The sequence below is a fragment of the Colobus angolensis genome, unplaced genomic scaffold (assembly GCF_000951035.1).
Source record: "Colobus angolensis palliatus isolate OR3802 unplaced genomic scaffold, Cang.pa_1.0 Scaffold17, whole genome shotgun sequence".
Taxonomy (NCBI): Eukaryota; Metazoa; Chordata; class Mammalia; order Primates; family Cercopithecidae; genus Colobus; species Colobus angolensis.
The window spans coordinates 15,917,294-15,924,128 of NW_012114821.1; positions in this window are offsets into that span (position 1 = coordinate 15,917,294).

The following is a 6,835-nucleotide window of genomic DNA, read 5'->3' on the forward strand; positions in this document are numbered from 1 at the left end:
ATTCTTTTCTTAAAAATGTTGAATATTGGCCCCCACTCTCTTCTGGCTTGTAGAGTTTCTGCCAAGAGATCCACTGTTAGTCTGATGGGCTTCCCTTTGTGGGTAACCCGATCTTTCTCTCTCATTTGCAGAATGGCAAATGTTGCTGCCTGATCCTTCCTCTGGAAGCTTCATCTCAGAGGGGCACCTGGCTGTATGAGGTGTCGGTTGACCCCTACAGGGAAGTGTCTCCCAGTTAGGCCACTTGGGGGTCAGGGACCCACTTGAGGAGGCAATCTGTCCATTCTCAGATCTGTGCTGGGAGAAGCACTACTCTCTTCAAAGCTGTCAGACAGGGTCGTTTAAGTCTGCAGAAGTTTCTGCTGCCGTTTGTTCAGCTGTGCCTGCCCCCAGAGGTGGAGTCTACAAAGGCAGGCAGGCCTCCTTGATCTGTGGTGGACTCTACCCAGTTTGAGCTTCCCCACAGTTTTGTTTACCTACTCAAGCCTCAGCAATGGCGGACGACCCTCCCCCAGCCTTGCTGCCACTTTGCCGTTAGACCTCAGACTGCTGTGCTAGCAGTGAGTGAGGCTCCGTGGGCATGAAACCCTCTGAGCTGGGTGCAGGATATAATCTCCTAGTGTGCCGTTTGCTAAGGCTGTTGAAAAAGTGAAGTATTAGGGTGGGAGTGTCCTGATTTTCCAGGTACCATCTGTCACGGCTTACCTTTGCTAGGAAAGGGAATTCCCTGAACCCTGGTACTTCCTGGGTGAGGCAATGCCCCACCCTGCTCCATGTGCTGCACCCATGGTCTGATAAGCCTCGGTGAGATGAACTGGTACCTCAGTTGGAAATGCAGAAATCACCCGTGTTCTGCGTTGCTCACGCTGGGAGCTGCATACTGGAGCTGTTCCTATTTGGCCATCTTGGATCCTGTCTCTAATTGTGTCTTTCAAGTGAAGGTCCTGGGTCTGCTCAAGTTGCCAAGTCTCTGGGTTTGGGTAACTGTCTCTCCCCCATCCCCTCTCAGACCTTGGTTTAATGAATTCACCCTGGCTTTTGCTAGTCCTGGTACTTCAAGATCCTTTGTGGGGTTCCCAAAGTAGTGCTCACAGCTTTCTGAATAGTAGCCTTATTAAATTTTTCCTAAATTCGCCAACTTTGAGTTTGTTGTATGTTTCTTGCTAAGACCTTGATTGATATATCTTATTACATCTTTTTCTCCAGCAATGCTTAACTGCCCATACATAGACAGAAAAAAGAGCTGAAGGACTGTTAGATAGGGTCTTGTTCTGTCACCCAGGTTGGAGTGTAGTGGTACAATCATGGCTCACGGCAGCCTCAAACTCCTGGGTTCAAGCAATCCCCAAGTAGCTGGGACTACAGGCATATGCCACCACATCCAGCTAATTATTATTATTTTTGGTAGAGATATACTGTCACTACATTGCCTGGGCTTAGCTCCTGGCCTCAAGGAACCTCCTGTCTTGGCCTCCCAAAATTCTGGGATTGCAAGCATGTGCCACCATGCCCAACTAGTTAATTTGTTTTTGTAAAATTGGGTTTTTACTATGTTGCCCAGGTTGCTCTTGAACTCCTGGTCTCAATTGATCTTCATGTCTTGGCCTCCCAAAGTGTTGGAATTATGAGTATGAGCCATCACACCTGGCCAAGGATAGAATTTTTGTAGTTAAATATGATAAAGAGACAGATGAAGAGCGAGGGGAGGAAGATCTGGAATGTTTTTGTCCAAAAGTTATTGAAATGATAGGTTATACAAACTGCTTATGATAGGAAGTAAGTGGAGAAAATGACTCCTGGCTTAGGGAGTGTGGAGTCAGTTTTACACTAGATTTCACTGTTGAGAAATGATTGATGTAAAGAGGTGACTAGCAAGATGGAGGGAAGTTGTAATCAGAGAGCAGGGTGGTGAACCTGTGACTTCAGAAGTGGAGCAGTGTCAGGTAATCATGACCCTGTAGTTAGTAGCAGAGGTGGGTAGAACAGAGCACATTTTGAGATGGAAGTTCAAGGAGCTCAGCAACCAAGTGGATAACTCATTTATGTTCTGCCTGAGGTCAACAATGATGAAGAATGAAATTTTAGGGAAACACTCTGGGTGAGGTGTCATATCTTTAGTGAATGAAATGGAGTAACTAGGAGTTTCACAGAAGACAGAAACTAGTAGACAGGAATGGTCAAAGAAAATGTCTTGATCCTTAAAGGAACAGGAATTTAAAAAAGCATCAGGAAGCACCAAGGGAGTTATAGAGTAGTGTATTTACTTGCTCCACAACTGTGAAAAGAGGTGGCTGTTGACAGAACTGTAGGAGAAGCAATGTCCTCGGAGGAGAACCAGGTTTCTGTCCAGGCAAGAAGGTAAAGTGAATGATAGAAGACGTACGCATTATGGAGGAGTTTTCTGATGATGAAGCTGCATTCCAGAGGGCAGAGCAGAAAGATGTGAAGGGAGCTCAGAAATGGACAGAGGTGAGCCACGGAGCAGTGTCCAGGGTTGAAATCTGAAGCTGCTGCTTCTGCTTGGAACTTTTACCTAAGGAAACTGATATGAGAGGTAAGATAGAGCCATTTGTGGGGGATTATTTGTGGAGGATGGGCGTTGGGCATAGCGGATGGAGGGCCTGGGTTACTGAGCTGGAGAACTCTTCTCAGTCTCAAGGGACAGACAGATAATCCATCTGATTTGGGGTCTGACTTCATCACCTCCACCTGGAAATTTGTGGAACTACTAAAAGCCTCATTGTACTCAGTTTTAAAAGGGAGATTAATACCTATGTCAGAGTTTCCACCAGGCTTATATGACAGAGTGGTATGTAAACAATGCTTTATAAACTGCCCTGAAGCCCAGTAGACTGAGGAGGACCACTGGCTCACCAGTCTCATCAAAAGCTGCAGATTCTTCTTCCACCATCACTAACTCTATGCCTCAGTTTCCTGAGTGCTTAAATGAAAACAATACTCACCTTATATGATGATTGATTGAACAGATGAGAAAATGATATAAAGAGATTATAACAATATATGGGATGAAATGAACACACAATATATGTTACCATTGTTTTGATCATAATCATCATGATCATCTATGATCATTGTAATTATTGAATTGAAATATGTATTAATGAGCATGTATAGTTATAGAATGTTTAAGCTGCATAGGGCTTTATAAATAATGTAATCAAACCTTTCATTTTACAGACAAAGCAAGAAATGAAAAATTAACTTGCCTTAGGTCATATAGTTAGTCGGTGGCTAAACTCAGTCTAGACACTGAGGCTGTGAATTTTTTGTGTGTGCACACACAGACACACACACACAGGAGAAAAGAAAATTCAACTGGAAAGGTGGATTTTGAAATACACTCAGCAAATGAGATTTCTGGTCATGACTTGTTGGCAGTGGAAATGACAAGTACCATAATTGGTACATGCCCCTGTTGAAACTAGAACATAGACCACTAGGCTTAGAAAAGGCCACGTGTCAACAACTTCCTCTTTTTCTCCATTCCAAGATAAAGTCTTTCAAGTTATATATCACCCTGGAAAGGCCATCTGTCTAAAATTGCTTAGGCTTGGGAAAGAGGTTTTTAGGTCAGATGTAGTACTTTTATTCCACTTGAACTTTATTTTTTTCCTTCCTCTTGAGATCTGAAATTCAGTGATCTTTGTCACAATTCATGATCCCAAGGAAGTTTAAAAAATACTTACCATATAATAACTAAGAAGCAGAACATCTAAGTGAAAGATTTCTACATTTGTAGCTCTGGAAAATCAACAAAAGAGAAAGCTGGTTAATTTTCAGTAGAGATGGGGACAGAGACGACTTCTGTTTGTGCCCTTCTAGGGGTGACTTCCTTTGAAACTGCAGCTGCCCTTGTTCTGAGAACTGTCCATTCCCCAGTCCTCATCAAAGAATGGGCCATGATAGTCCCTTATGAACTGCAAACCTACTCCTGCTGTTCTGGCTAATTAGATCAATGATAAATGCTTGACCTGAGATGGTCTGTCTTATTCTCTCCTCTGGGAATTTGAATCCCTTGGGAGTTAAAATAGCAGTTAGTCCCTGCTATCTGCTTGAAGTAAGAAGCTGAATGGCAGCCATCTTCTGTGAGCACTGAGAAGCAGAAAAAGATGATCAGCAGAAGGAGAAGGAGAAGCATATGATGTATTAAGTCACTGTAATTTGGAGATCATTTATTACTACAGCTAGTATATTCTCACTAATACAGATAGAGGGAAAATGTGCTATCAAATAAATAAATGATATTTATACCTTAAAACCCAACAATTCCATTTCTAGGTACATAACCAAGGGGAAACTTTATATATGTGCAAAAGGAAATATAAGTGAGATAAAAAGGCAGACAATGTTAATCAATTAAAGAATGAATATATAAATTGTGATACAGATGGATCACTACACAGCACTTAGAATAAATGAAATAGAGGTATATCTATCAACATGGTTAAGTATCAAAAGTATAATATCGAGTAAAAACAGATATAGAAAGATATGTGAGTGTTAATTATGCCTAATTTTAAAATAGGATAAATATAGCATAATATAACAATTAGTAAAAGTCATGTGATGAATACATGGTACCATCTGAAATATTTTGCACCTTAAAAAATGAACTAAATAAAGCCATGCTTAACACTTATCTACACCCATCCTCATCTAAAATGACTGCTAAGGACAACCATTGTTATGTTTGGGTTAATTCTTAGCCACTTAATTTTTTTAGTCTTTTTAAAAAATAATTTTCAATAGTAGGGACAGTTTGTACAATCAGATTTAGGTTGAGGCTCACACTAATAGTTTTGCATTGACAACTTTCTTAACCCCTCAGAGTGTTAATTCCTTTATCAACTTGCAGAATGAATTGTAAATTTGATATTGATAAATAGACACAAGCACATATTAACATACTATGCCTTTTACATAAAATGGCACAGTGGTTGACATGCATGTTCAACACAATGTAGATATAATTTGTATCAGTATTTTCCCTAAATTCATAATATAATTCTTATGTTATTAAAAACTCTTCATTAATAATAATTTGAAAGCTGAATAAAATTTTATTGAATAAATATTACACAATTTACTTATTTTTAATACTTTATTTCCAAACATTTATTTATATGAATTTCTCCTTAATGAACATTTTTGTGCAAATACAGTTGACTCTTGACTTGAACAATGCAGAGGTTAAGGGGTTACCAATCTCTTGTGTAGTTGAAACTCTGTGCATAACTTTTGACTCCCCCAAAACTTAACTACTAGTAGCCTACTGTTGACTAGAATGTTTACTGATAAACAGTCAATGAACACATATTTAGTATGCTATACATATCATATATTGTGTTCTTATAATAAAGTCAGCTAGAGAAAAGAAAATGTTATTATGAAAATTATAAGAAAGATAAATATATCTACTATTCATTAAGTAGGAGTGGATCATCATAAAGGTCTTCATCCTTGTTATCTTCATGTTGAATAGGTTTAGGATGAAAAGGAACAGGAGGGTTGGTTTTCCTGATTCAGGGTGGCAGAGGTGGGAAGAAAATTCCTGTGTAAGTGGATTCAGATGGTTCATACTTGTGCTATTTAAGGGTAAACTAGTCTTTTCCACAGTTTATATTGTGTTTAACATAATATATCTAATTATTCAACAAAATAATCACTGAAATTAGAATTAATGGGTTAAATGTCACTTATATTTTAAAACTTCTGATACATATTTTCTTATTGCCCCATAACAGTGTTGGACATCTTACAGCTCTGTGACCCTAAGTGATTTATTATAATATCCTCAGCCCTCAGTCAATTTTATCTTCATCTTAAACTGATATTTAAAATAGTGGCTATATCACAAGGTATGAGACTAAAATAAAACAACACAGGCAAAGAACTTATGACGGCTCCTAAGACATAGTATACTCAATAAATATTAGCTATTTTATGAATACTTTGCCTTGAATAATAGTATGTCTGTACAGCACCTTCTAGCAAATTTAATATAAAAAAATTAACTCACTCTAGTTTTAACTTCGATTTCTCTGATTACAAAACATGTGAATATATTTTTCATTTTTAGTCAGCTGGAATTACTACATACAAAATTTTTTGAGCCTTTAATTTATGCCTATTTACTGAGACTTTAGAGTTTATCTTGACTGATTTTACCTGCTTTTTAGGTAGTGAGCCTATCTACCCTTTTTGTTATGTTAATGTAAATACTTTTCCCCAGATATAATTGAGATTTTTTCTAAAATAACTTTAAAATTATGACAATTAATACAATCATAAGAAACAAATTTTGTTTTTCAAGTGCAATTACATTCCGATTTGCAAAGTCTGGGCCAATGTTTCCAGGCCTTTCCTGGACTCCTTTCTTCCCATCTCCTTTGTCTCATAGTGTTTCCTTCTATAATCTTACCTTTGTCATTCACTGGAATTTCATTAATGGATCTTGTTATCATATCTCTGAAGGAGGACAAAAAAGCTTTTCTTATTGCGTCATCAGTTGAATGTAAGAGACTCCTCTAGATGCTTGCCTCTCAGTTACGGTTTCACTCTCTTCCCTCCCAAGGATGTGACTCATTCACAATTCACCTACAGCCAAAGGTAGTTGATACCCAGGGTACCTGTTATAGGCTCAATATGGCTGTTCCATGGATCTGTAGCCAGCAGTACCTCTGAATCATGTCAAAGCCTCCGATTCAGTTCAGTGGCTCAATGTGAGGTGAGATCCCTACTGTGATCCCAGTATGAACATGCCTAAAGATGAAAGTAATGGGGCCAGGCGCAGTGGCTAATGCCTGTAATCCCA